Source organism: Panulirus ornatus, chromosome 14 (genome assembly GCF_036320965.1).
Source record: "Panulirus ornatus isolate Po-2019 chromosome 14, ASM3632096v1, whole genome shotgun sequence".
NCBI lineage: Eukaryota > Metazoa > Arthropoda > Malacostraca > Decapoda > Palinuridae > Panulirus > Panulirus ornatus.
The window spans coordinates 19,386,285-19,400,110 of record NC_092237.1 but is presented as its reverse complement, the minus strand read 5'-3'; the positions used below and the strand labels follow the sequence as shown (position 1 = coordinate 19,400,110).

The window sequence follows — 13,826 nt, the reverse complement described above, 5'->3', positions numbered from 1 at the left end:
TATACTGCAAGTTCAAGCTTCGTATTACGCATATAGAATGTGATTTATCACAGAAAATATATATATATATATATATATATATATATATATATATATATATATATATATATATATATATATATATATATAATGTAGAGAGAGAGAGAGAGAGAGAGAGAGAGAGAGAGAGAGAGAGAGAGAGAGAGAGAGAGAGAGAGAGAGAGAGAGAGTGAGAATGTTGTACCTCCGTATTATTACTACAGCATAACACAAGAAGATATGAAAAACGTTCAGTTCAGAATGCATTTTTTTAAACCATGTTAAACCCGCATTTGAAAAAGTTTTATTATCTTTTGCTCCTTAAAGAATAATTCCTATTTGCACAGGTCATGACTCAACTGAAGTTATCTTCCTACTATATTCCTTAGGGTGATCTTTATATACCTCAGGAGGAGGAAGTTTATCTCAATCATTAGCACCAGCTGCTGCCCGGAGAACAGGCAGAAAGTTCTCTCTTGCTCCATAATAAACTAGTGACCCAAAGAACTGCCTATCATACATAATTTCTACCGTCTTATTCCACTCGTTCAATAATTAACTTCTCCCGGTATTGTACACTGCACGTGAGTACCATCATCATGAACTGAAAGCATGCACTCTACGAACTTCATCACTCAGCCAACATTCTCCTTCATCATCTTTATCGTCTCATCAATAAACATGAGGAGCAACAGGTATGTACCAGGCGGGCCCCGGGCCAACAGTAATTTATGGTACGATGTATCTTCACGTAAGCATGTTTTGCAAGTAATTTGTAAGTTGTCTTTTATTTATGCGTATCTATTTAACGCTGAGTAGACCTTACAGTGGCTGAAAGTCTACTTATTTCATAATTTTTAAGCGGCTCCTGCATTCCAGTCTTTTGGAATTAAAGTTTTATTTTTTCGATATCAGCCATGTACAATAGTAACGCTAAAAACCTCAAATGTTACTTGACTTCATCTCACTTGGACTTTGGGTCTGTGTGCTCTGTGGACCTGTGTTACGCATATGTGTCACGTTTGATCTGACGTAATTCATAGCCGCACATACTCCATCACCACACATACGCCATGTCCTCACACGCCCTATGGTCTCTCATGCTTCATAAACACGATTCGCATGACCTCACATATTCAGTAACCTTTCGTGCTCTGTGACCTCACAAGCAATATACTTCTCTGTATGTCTACGCTTCTATCTGTATCGCGATACTTAACTATATGACCAGCTTTTAGCATTATGTGTATCGTACTCAAAATGCTCGCAAGATTAAGCTCGTTAAGCTCGTTAGTAATATTCAAAATGCGACATACGGTGCTTGGAAACGAGAGAGAAGGCAATCAAACTGTTGGCAAACATTGTCAGAAATAGGAGATATTCAAGATTCTGTTTGACTACCAGTTAGTAATAATATCCCAGCAAGACCAACCTCCACCCCCGTATATTGTTTGGACATTTTGTTCGTAATAAAATATCAAAGTTTACGGCAATTTACATAATTAGAAACATTCATTAACCATTACTTTAGCGTGCTCATTGGTGCATTTTTTTCAGCATAATATCATAGGTTTTAATTGTAACAAATGAATTACTGGTTACAGTCAAACAGTTACGAATTACTGTGTACTCACAACATGCACTAGTGCCTGAATAGGAATTGACTGGTATTATGACATTCCTAAAACGATATGATATATAAATTGGATCTAGAAATGTATCATCCATGTAAGTGTAAGTGATTTGTTTTATTTCTTATAGATGTTGAGATGGCAGGGGCAACTAAATGCAATTACCATAGTTATCTCAATATTTGCTGTATATTACCTTGAAAAAAACCCACAATACTTATTTCTTTCCCCTTGTCTAGGAGCTCCTACAGCCCAAGGTTGCGCTACGCTCAGTGGCAGAGGCACGATCGACACCTCTGAGGCGAGAAGTTTTTTTATGAGTGTACGAGAAAATACTCCCTATCGTCAGCTGACAATAGTAAACCCTCGTTAAAGGCGGCTTTTTACTCGCATTGTATCCTCAAACAACTGGAGGATATATATATATATATATATATATATATATATATATATATATATATATATATATATATATATATATATATATATATATATATATATATATATATATATATATATATATATATATATATATATATATATATATATATATATATATATATATATATATATATATGCATATATATATATATATATATATATATATATATATATATATATATATATATATATATATATATATATATATATATATATATGCATATATATATATATATATATATATATATATATATATATATATATATATATATATATATATATATATATATATATATATATATATATATATCATACAAACCTCCTACAGCCAGGGTCGAACCCGGGACCCGTGTGCAAGAGGCAGGAATGCTAACCGCTGGGAAATAACTGGTGTGGCCCCGTTGCTCACCATTGTGAGACGAAGGGTATTCGAGTACTTAGTATTCGAATAGTTATTTTCTATTAGCCAGGCCCATAGCCCAGCGGTTAGCATGCCTGCCTCTTGCACAGGGGTCCCGGGTTCGATCCTGGCTGTTGGAGGTTTGTATATTCTATGAAGGTGCGCGTTCATGTGCACTTTATTCGTATTCATATACCTCCGCGTTGTACAGCTAGGTTCGGTAAAATGCTATCTGCTGGCTATGTGCGCCTGTTATTAAATAACCTGTGTAGACCCCGTTTCTCACCAATGTTAGACGAAGGGTATTCGAGTACTTAGTATTCGAATAGTTATTTCCTATTAGCCAAGCCCATAGCCTAGCGGTTAGCATTCCTACCTCTTGCACAGGGGTTCCGGGTTCGATCCTGGCTATTGGAGGTTTGAATGTTCTATGAAGGTGCGCGTTCATATGCACTTTATTTGTATATATATATATATATATATATATATACACTCTCTCCAAAACTCTTGCATTTACCTCCCTAACAACCCCATCCATAAACAAACTATACAACAACGGGGACATCACACAGACCGACATTCACTGAGAACCAATCACTCTCCTCTCTTCCTACTCGCACACATGCATTACATCCTTGGTAGAAACTTTTCACTGCTTCTAGTAACAATTTTGTACCTTCCAAATTTACTGTAGAAGATGAAAATAATGGTATGTTACCATTTTTAGATTGCATGATCCGTAGGCAAGGAAACAAGTTTATGTTTAGCATATACAGAAAACCTACAAATGTATGCTCATATATCCATTATTACTCATCTCAACATGACAGAGTTAGATCATCATCACTTCAGTCTATGTTCCTTAGGGCATTACGTATTTGCAGTCCAGAGTTTATTGATGATGAGTTTGAGAAGATATATTCTATTGGATCTATGTTAAAGTACCCTAAATCTTTCATTGATAAATCCTTTAAGTTAGCAAAGAAATCATTTTAAAGAGTTGAGCCCAAACCTCCCATTGACAATAAGAATCTTTTAGTTCTCCCTTTTAATAATAATTTTATTTCACTTCCCATGTTGCTTAAATCCTTTAATGTAAATGTTGCCTTCAGCAACAATAATACTATAAAGAATATCTTAATCAGGAATTCACCAGAAAATTGTCCTGGATGCATCTACAAAGTGCCTTGTGAAAATTGTGATAAATTTTATGTTGGGCAGACTGGTAAGGATCTTTCTGTTAAACTTAAGCACCATAGATATAGTATAAGAACGGGACGAGAATCAAATGCCTTGTTTAATCACGATAAAAACTATGATCATTGTATTGACTGGAGTAATGCCGTCTCAGTTATTAACTGTAACTCTACCACCTCGAGAAATATCATTGAACCTTCTATCATTAAATACACAAAGAATTTTAATCTTAATATTAGTAATGGCCTGCACAAATCAGATAACTTTATTGCTGATACAATTTTTTAAATAATACGTTTATGAACGCTCCTTTTCTGTCTTGGACAATTTTTACCAAACGGCGTCCTAGCTTCGTCTCTTCGATGTATATCAACTGACTGTTATATTTCTCTCTTGTGTCTCTCTTGATGATGTGATTATTACACGAAAGTGCACTTGAGGACTTATCGTGTTTCATTTTCCCTGTGGGCTCATAGGAATATCTTAATGACGCGCAAAATTGTGATCCTTTCCAACATATATATATATATATATATATATATATATATATATATATATATATATATATATATATATATATATATATATATGTATATATATATATATATATATCATACCTATTCGCCATTTCCCGCGTCAGCAAGGTAGCGTTAAGAACAAAGGACTGACCATAAGAGGTAAAATCCTCGCTTGGTCCCCTTCTCTATTAACACAGGACCTCTCACAAAGAAAGAATTTGGTGTTATCCATGATCTCTTTCCAAGGCTCTTGCACCCCAGAGTTGGGCTACTTTCAATACCGAGTAATTGTGGAATCCTTTGGCGTGAGAAGTTCTTTAACGAGCCTGTACTCTGAATGACACAGCCTCTTTAACGATGACTCTAACGTCACGCTGTAACCTCTTTGAAACGGATTCCGGTAATATATATATATCTATTTATTATACTTAATCGCTGTCTCCCACGTTAGCGAAGTAGCGATAATGTGGAACGCTTCACGATTTTGCGTGTTCATCCTTGCGCATGGGCTATGCTAATCTTTTCTGTATCGTTCCAATTTTAGTATATGTATGCATATGTGTGTGTATGGGCGTTCCATATATACATGTATATATGGTATATATGGTGACTGAGTTTTGGAAAATGTGTGAAAGAAGGATGTTAAGAGTAAATGTGAATAAGAGCAAGGTTATTAGGTACAGTAGGGTTGAGGGTCAAGTCAACTGGGAGGTAAGTTTGAATGGAGAAAAACTGGAGGAAGTAAAGTGTTTTAGATATCTGGGAGTGGATCTGGCAGCGGATGGAACCATGGAAGCGGAAGTGAATCATAGGGTGGGGGAGGGGGCGAAAATCCTGGGAGCCTTGAAGAGTGTTTGGAAGTCGAGAGCATTATCTCCGAAAGCAAAAATGGCTATGTTTGAAGGAATAGTGGTTCCAACAATGTTGTATGGTTGCGAGGCGTGGGCTATGGATAAAGTTGTGCGGAGGAGGGTGGATGTGCTGGAAATGAGATGTTTGAGGACAATATGTGGTGTAAGGTGGTTTGATCGAGTAAGCAATATAAGGGTAAGAGAGATGTGTGGAAATAAAAAGAGCGTGGTTGAGAGAGCAGATAAGGGTGTTTTGAAATGGTTTGGGCACGTGGAGAGAATGAGTGAGGAAAGATTGACCAAGGGGATATATGTGTCGGAGGTGGAGGGAACGAGGAGAAGTGGGAGACCAAATTGGAGGTGGAAAGATGAAGTGAAAAAGATTTTGAGTGATCGGGGCTTGGACATGCAGGAGGGTGTAAGGCGGGCAAGGAACAGAGTGAATTGGATCGATGTGGTATACCGGGGACGACGTGCTGTCAATGGATTGAATCAGGGCATTTGAAGCGTCTGGGGTAAACCATGGAAAGTTGTGTGGGGCCTGGATGTGGAAAGGGAGCTGTGATTTCGGGCATTATTGCATGACAGCTAGAGACTGAGTGTGAACGAATGGGGCCTTTGTTGTCTTTTCCTAGCGCTACCTCGCACACATGAGGGGGGAGGGGAATGTTATTCCATGTGTGGCGAGCTGGCGATGGGAATGAATAAAGGCAGACAGTGTGAATTGTGTGCATGTGTATATATGTATATGTCTGTGTGTGTATATATATGTGTACATTGAGATATATGGGTATGTGTATTTGCGTGTGTGGACGTGTACGTATATGCATGTGTATGGGGGTGGGTTGGGCCATTTCTTTCGTCTGTTTCCTTACGCTACCTCGCAAACGCGGGAGACAGCGACAAAGCAAAATGATATATATATATATACATATATATATATATATACATATTTTTTTTTTCTTTTTTTTTTGCTTTGTCGCTGTCTCCCGCGTTTGCGAGGTAGCGCAAGGAAACAGACGAAAGAAATGGCCCAACCCACCCCCATACACATGCCTTGATTCAATCCACTGACAGCACGTCAACCCCGGTATACCACATCGCTCCAATTCACTCTATTCTTTGCCCTCCTTTCACCCTCCTGCATGTTCAGGCCCCGATCACACAAAATCTTTTTCACTGCATCTTTCCACCTCCAATTTGGTCTCCCTCTTCTCCTCGTTCCCTCCACCTCCGACACATATATCCTCTTGGTCAATCTTTCCTCACTCATTCTCTCCATGTGACCAAACCATTTCAAAACACCCTCTTCTGCTCTCTCAACCACGCTCTTTTTATCTCCACACATCTCTCTTACCCTTACGTTACTTACTCGATCAAACCACCTCACACCACACATTGTCCTCAAACATCTCATTTCCAGCACATCCATCCTCCTGCGCACAACTCTATCCATAGTCCACGCCTTGCAACCATACAACATTGTTGGAACCACTATTCCATCAAACATACCCATTTTTGCTTTCCGAGATAATGTTCTCGACTTCCACACATTCTTCAAGGCTCCCAGAATTTTCGCCCCCTTCCCCACCCTATGATCCACTTCCGCTTCCATGGTTCCATCCGCTGCCAGATCCACTCCCAGATATCTAAAACACTTGACTTCCTCCAGTTTTTCTCCCTTCAAACTACCTCCCAATTGAATTGACCCTCAACCCTACTGTACCTAATAATCTTGCTCTTATTCACATTTACTCTTAACTTTCTTCTCACACACTTTACCAAACTCAGTCACCATATTGGAAAGGATCACAATTTTGCGAGTGATTAAGATATTCCTAGTAGTCCACGGGGAAAATGAAACACGAAAAGTTCCCAAGTGCACTTTCGTGTAATAATCACATCATCAGGGGAGAGACAAGAGAGAAATATAACAGTCAGTAGATATACATCGAAGAGACAAAGCTAGGACGCCATTTGCTAAACATGTGATTGTCCAAAACATACAAAGAGCGTTCATAAAGTTATCATTTTATAAATCTTATCAACAATAAAGTTATCTAATTTTTATAGACCATCACTAGTATCAAGATTATAATTCTTTGGTTATATAGTAATAGAAGATTCAATGTTATTTCTCTTGGTAATAGAGTTAATAACTGAGATGGCGTTACTCCAGTCAATGCAATGATCATAGTTTTCAACATGATTAAACAAGGCATCTGATTCTTGTCCCGTTCTTATACTATATCTATGTTGCTTAAGTCTAACAGAAAGATCCTTACCAGTCTGGCCAACATAAGATTTATCACAGTTTCCACAAGGCACTTTTAGATGCAACCAAGAGAATTTTCTGGTGAATTCCCAATTAAGATATTCTTTATTGTATTATTGTTGGTAGAGGCAACATTTACATTAAAGGATTTAAGCAACATGGGAAGCAAAGTGAAATTATTATTTAAAGGGAGAACTAAAAGATTCTTGGTGTCAGTGGGAGGTTTGGGCTCAACTCTATAAAATGATTTCTTTCCTAACTTAAGGGATTTATCAATGAAAGATCTAGGGTACTTTAACTTAGATCCAATAGAATATATCTACTCAAACTCATCATCAATAAACTCTGGACTGCAAATACGTAATGCCCTAAGGAACATAGACTGAAATGATGATAATTTAAGTGTGTCATGTTGAGATGAGAAATAATGGATATATGAGCATACATTGGTTGGGTTTTCTGTATATGCTAAACTTAAACTTGTTTCCTTGTCTATGGTTCATGCAATCTAAAAATGGCAATGTACCATTATTTTCATTTTCTACAATAAATTTGATGGAAGGTACTAAATTGTTAAGTAATGGGAGAAATATTTGAAAATTTTAATTTGTTGGCCAAACACAAAGAACATCATCTGCATACCTAAACCAAATTGCATTAGAAGGTAAGATATCCTATAGTAGTTTTGTTTCAAAAAATTCCGTATAAAGATTACTTAGTACAGGTGAAAGAGGGTTAACCATTGCCATACCAAATGTTTGAGTATAATAAACACCATTAAAGTGAAATACACAGTCGTTTATGCACAATTTTATCAGTTCTATGAAATTAGACTTTGAAACAGGTAAATGAATATCATCCAAGACATCAAATAAATATTCTAAAAGATCATCAACTGGAACTTTAGTGAAAAGTGAGGAAACATCAAAGCTAACTAGTTTGAAATCAAAATTAACATTGATATTGTTTAGCTTGTTGACTAAATCTACATTGTTCATAATATTAGAATTTGATACCTTACCCACTAAAGGGCTCAATGAAGAAACTAACCATTTTGACAATCTATATGTGATGGAGCCTACTGAACTCACTATAGGTCTTGCTGGAAAATTCTGTTTATATATATATATCTATATATATATATACATATATATATATATATATATATATATATATATATATATATATATATATATATATATATATATTATCCCTGGAGATAGGGGATTAAGAATACTTCCCACGTATTCCCTGCGTGTCGTAGAAGGCGACTAAAAGGGGAGGGCGCGGGGGGCTGGAAATCCTCCCATCTCGTTTTTTTTTTTTTTAATTTTCCAAAAGAAGGAACAGAGGGGGCCAGGTGAGGATATTCCAAAAAAGGCCTAGTCCTCTGTTCTAAACGCTACCTCGCTAACGCGTGAAATGGCGAATAGTTCAAAAAAAGAAAAAAAAAAAAAATATCTATATATATATATATATATATATATATATATATATATATATATATATATATATATATATATATATATATATATGTATATATATATATATTTATATATATACATATATATATACATAAATATATATATATATATATATATATATATTTTTTTTTTTTTTTTGCTTTGTCGCTGTCTCCCGCGTTTGCGAGGTAGCGCAAGGAAACAGACGAAAGATACGGCCCAACCCACCCCCATACACATGTATATACATACGTCCACACACGCAAATATACATACCTACACAGCTTTCCATGGTTTACCCCAGACGCTTCACATGCCTTGATTCAATCCACTGACAGCACGTCAACCCCGGTATACCACATCGCTCCAATTCACTCTATTCCTTGCCCTCCTTTCACCCTCCTGCATGTTCAGGCCCCGATCACACAAAATCTTTTTCACTCCATCTTTCCACCTCCAGTTTGGTCTCCCTCTTCTCCTCGTTCCCTCCACCTCCGACACATATATTCTCTTGGTCAATCTTTCCTCACTCATTCTCTCCATGTGCCCGAACCATTTCAAAACACCCTCTTCTGCTCTCTCAACCACGCTCTTTTTATTTCCACACATCTCTCTTACCCTTACGTTACTTACTCGATCAAACCACCTCACACCACATATTGTCCTCAAACATCTCATTTCCAGCACATCCATCCTCCTGCGCACAACTCTATCCATAGCCCACGTCTCGCAACCATACAACATTGTTGGAACCACTATTCCTTCAAACATACCCATTTTTGCTTTCCGAGATAATGTTCTCGACTTCCACACATTCTTCAAGGCTCCCAGAATTTTCGCCCCCTCCCACACCCTATGATCCACTTCCGCTTCCATGGTTCCATCTGCTGCCAGATCCACTCCCAGATATCTAAAACACTTCACTTCCTCCAGTTTTTCTCCATTCAAACTTACCTCCCAATTGACTTGACCCTCAACCCTACTGTACCTAATAACCTTGCTCTTATTCACATTTACTCTTAACTTTCTTCTTTCACACACTTTACCAAACTCAGTCACCAGCTTCTGCAGTTTCTCACATGAATCAGCCACCAGCGCTGTATCATCAGCGAACAACAACTGACTCACTTCCCAAGCTCTCTCATCCCCAACAGACTTCATACTTGCCCCTCTTTCCAAAACTCTTGCATTCACCTCCCTAACAACCCCATCCATAAACAAATTAAACAACCATGGAGACATCACACACCCCTGCCGCAAACCTACATTCACTGAGAACCAATCACTTTCCTCTCTTCCTACACGTACACATGCCTTACATCCTCGATAAAAACTTTTCACTGCTTCTAACAACTTGCCTCCCACACCATATATTCTTAATACCTTCCACAGAGCATCTCTATCAACTCTATCATATGCCCTCTCCAGATCCATAAATGCTACATACAAATCCATTTGTTTTTCTAAGTATTTCTCGCATACATTTTTCAAAGCAAACACCTGATCCACACATCCTCTACCACTTCTGAAACCACACTGCTCTTCCCCAATCTGATGCGCTGTACATGCCTTCACCCTCTTAATCAATACCCTCCCATATAATTTACCAGGAATACTCAACAAACTTATACCTCTGGAATTTGAGCACTCACTCTTATCCCCTTTGCCTTTGTACAATGGCACTATGCAAGCATTCCGCCAATCCTCAGGCACCTCACCATGAATCATACATACATTAAATAACCTTACCAACCAGTCAACAATACAGTCACCCCCTTTTTTAATAAATTCCACTGCAATGCCATCCACACCTGCTGCTTTGCCGGCTTTCATCTCCCGTAAAGCTTTTACTACCTCTTCTCTATTTACCAAATCATATTCCCTAACCCTCTCACTTTGCACACCACCTCGACCAAGACACCCCACATCTGCCACTCTATCATCAAACACATTCAACAAACCTTCAAAATACTCACTCCATCTCCTTCTCACATCACCGCTACTTGTTACCACCTCCCCATTAGCCCCCTTCACTGAAGTTCCCATTTGCTCCCTTGTCTTACGCACTTTATTTACCTTCTTCCAGAACATCTTTTTATTCTCCCTAAAATTTAATGATACTCTCTCACCCCAACTCTCATTTGCCCTCTTTTTCACCTCTTGCACCTTTCTCTTGATCTCCTGCTTCTTTCTTTTATACCTTTCCCACTCATTTGCATTTTTTCCCTGCAAAAATCGTTCAAATGCCTCTCTCTTCTCTTTCACTAATACTCTTACTTCTTCATCCCACCACTCACTACCTTTTCTAATCAACCCACCTCCCACGCTTCTCATGCCACAAGCATCTTTTGCGCAAGCCATCACTGCTTCCCTAAATACATCCCATTCCTCCCCCACTCCTCTTAACTCCTTTGTTCTTACCTTTTTCCATTCTATACTCAGTCTCTCCTGGTACTTCCTCACACAAGTCTCCTTCCCAAGCTCACTTACTCTCACCACTCTCTTCACCCCAACATTCTCTCTTCTTTTCTGAAAATCCTTACAAATCTTCACCTTTGCTTCCACAAGATAATGATCAGACATCCCTCCAGTTGCACCTCTCGGCACATTAACATCCAAAAGTCTCTGTTTCGTGCGTCTATCAATTAACACGTAATCCAATAACGCTCTCTAGCCATCTCTCCTACTTACATACGTATACTTATGTATATCTCGCTTTTTAAACCAGGTACTCCCAATCACCAGTCCTTTTTCAGCACATAAATCTACAAGCTCTTCACCATTTCCATTTACAACACTGAACACTCCATGTATACCATTTACTCCCTCAACTGCCACATTACTCACCTTTGCATTCAAATCACCCATCAGTATAACCCGGTCTTGTGCATCAAAACCACTAACACACTCATCCAGCTGCTCCCAAAACACTTGCCTCTCATGATCTTTCTTCTCATGCCCAGGTGCATATGCACCAATAATCACCCATCTCTCTCCATCAACTTTCAATTTTACCCATATCAATCTAGAATTTACTTTCTTACACTCTATCACATACTCCCACAACTCCTGATTCAGGAGTAGTGCTACTCCTTCCCTTGCTCTTGTCCTCTCACTAACCCCTGACTTTACTCCCAAGACATTCCCAAACCTCTCTTCCCCTTTACCCTTGAGCTTCGTTTCACTCAGAGCCAAAACATCCAGGTTCCTTTCCTCAAACATACTACCTCTCTCTCCTTTTTTCTCATCTTGTTTACATCCACACACATTTAGACACCCCAATCTGAGCCTTAGAGGAGGATGAGCACTCTTCGCGTGACTCCTTCTTCTGTTTCCCCTTTTAGAAAGTTAAGATATAAGGAGGGGAGGGTTTCTGGCCCCCCGCTCCCGTCCCCTTTAGTCGCCTTTTACGACACGTGAGGAATGCGTGGGAAGTATTCTTAATCCCCTATCCCCCAGGGATATATATATATATATGTATATATATATATATATATATATATATATATATATATATATATATATATATATATATATATATATATATATATATATTTTTTTTTTTTTTTTTTTTTTTTTTTTACTTTGTCGCCGTCTCCCGCGTTTGCGAGGTAGCGCAAGGAAACAGACGAAAGAAATGGCCCCACCCCCCCCCCCATACACATGTACATACACACGTCCACACACGCAAATATACATACCTACACAGCTTTCTATGGTTTACCCCAGACGCTTCACATGCCTTGCTTCAATCCACTGACAGCACGTCAACCCCTGTATACCACATGACTCCAATTCACTCTATTTCTTGCCCTCCTTTCACCCTCCTGCATGTTCAGGCCCCGATCACACAAAATCTTTTTCACTCCATCTTTCCACCTCCAATTTGGTCTCCCTCTTCTCCTCGTTCCCTCCACCTCCGACACATATATCCTCTTGGTCAATCTCTCCTCACTCATTCTCTCCATGTGCCCAAACCATTTCAAAACACCCTCTTCTGCTCTCTCAACCACGCTCTTTTTATTTCCACACATCTCTCTTACCCTTACGTTACTTACTCGATCAAACCACCTCACACCACACATTGTCCTCAAACATCTCATTTCCAGCACATCCATCCTCCTGCGCACATCTCTATCCATAGCCCACGCCTCGCAACCATACAACATTGTTGGAACCACTATTCCCTCAAACATACCCATTTTTGCTTTCCGAGATAGTGTTCTCGACTTCCACACATTTTTCAAGGCTCCCAAAATTTTCGCCCCCTCCCCCACCCTATGATCCACTTCCGCTTCCATGGTTCCATCCGCTGACAGATCCACTCCCAGATATCTAAAACACTTCACTTCCTCCAGTTTTTCTCCATTCAAACTTACCTCCCAATTGACTTGACCCTCACCCCTACTGTACCTAATAACCTTGCTCTTATTCACATTTACTCTCAACTTTCTTCTTCCACACACTTTACCAAACGCAGTTGGAGAGAAATAATTCTACTTCAGGAGTCAAGCGTGGAGTGCTTATCTTCCTCGAAGGCCCAGATTAGGGTGTCTGAATGTGTATGGATTTAACCAAGATAAGAAGAAAGTAGAGATAGGTAGTATCTTGATGAAAGAAACCGGAATGTTCTGGCTCTGAGTGAAAGAAAGCTCAAGGATAAAGGGGAGGAATGGTGTTGAAATGTCTTTGGAGTAAAATCAGGGGATGGTGTGAGGACAAGAGCTAAGGAAGCCTAAGCATTACTCCTGAAACAGGAATTATGGCAGTGTCTAATAAACTGTAAGGAAGTAAATTCCAAGTTGATATGGATAAAACTGAAAATAGATGCATGAAATTGGTAATTAATGCTTATGCTCCTGGTTCTGAGAAGAAAAATGATAAGGGGCAAGTGTTTTGGGAGAAGCTGATTGTGTCAGCAGTTTTGGTGCACGAGCCCGGGCATTAGTGATGGGTAATTTCAATGCAAAGGTAAGTAATAAGCCAGTTGAGGGCATAATTGGTGCGTATGGAGTATTCAGTGTTGTAAATG

At 38.7% G+C, this 13,826-nt stretch overlaps 1 pseudogene; it reads right to left on the bottom strand.

Moving 5' to 3' along the window:
• Window positions 1-4,665: 4,665 nt before the first annotated feature.
• On the bottom strand, window positions 4,666-4,764 carry LOC139753557 (U6 spliceosomal RNA; annotated as a pseudogene).
• Window positions 4,765-13,826: the final 9,062 nt, after the last annotated feature.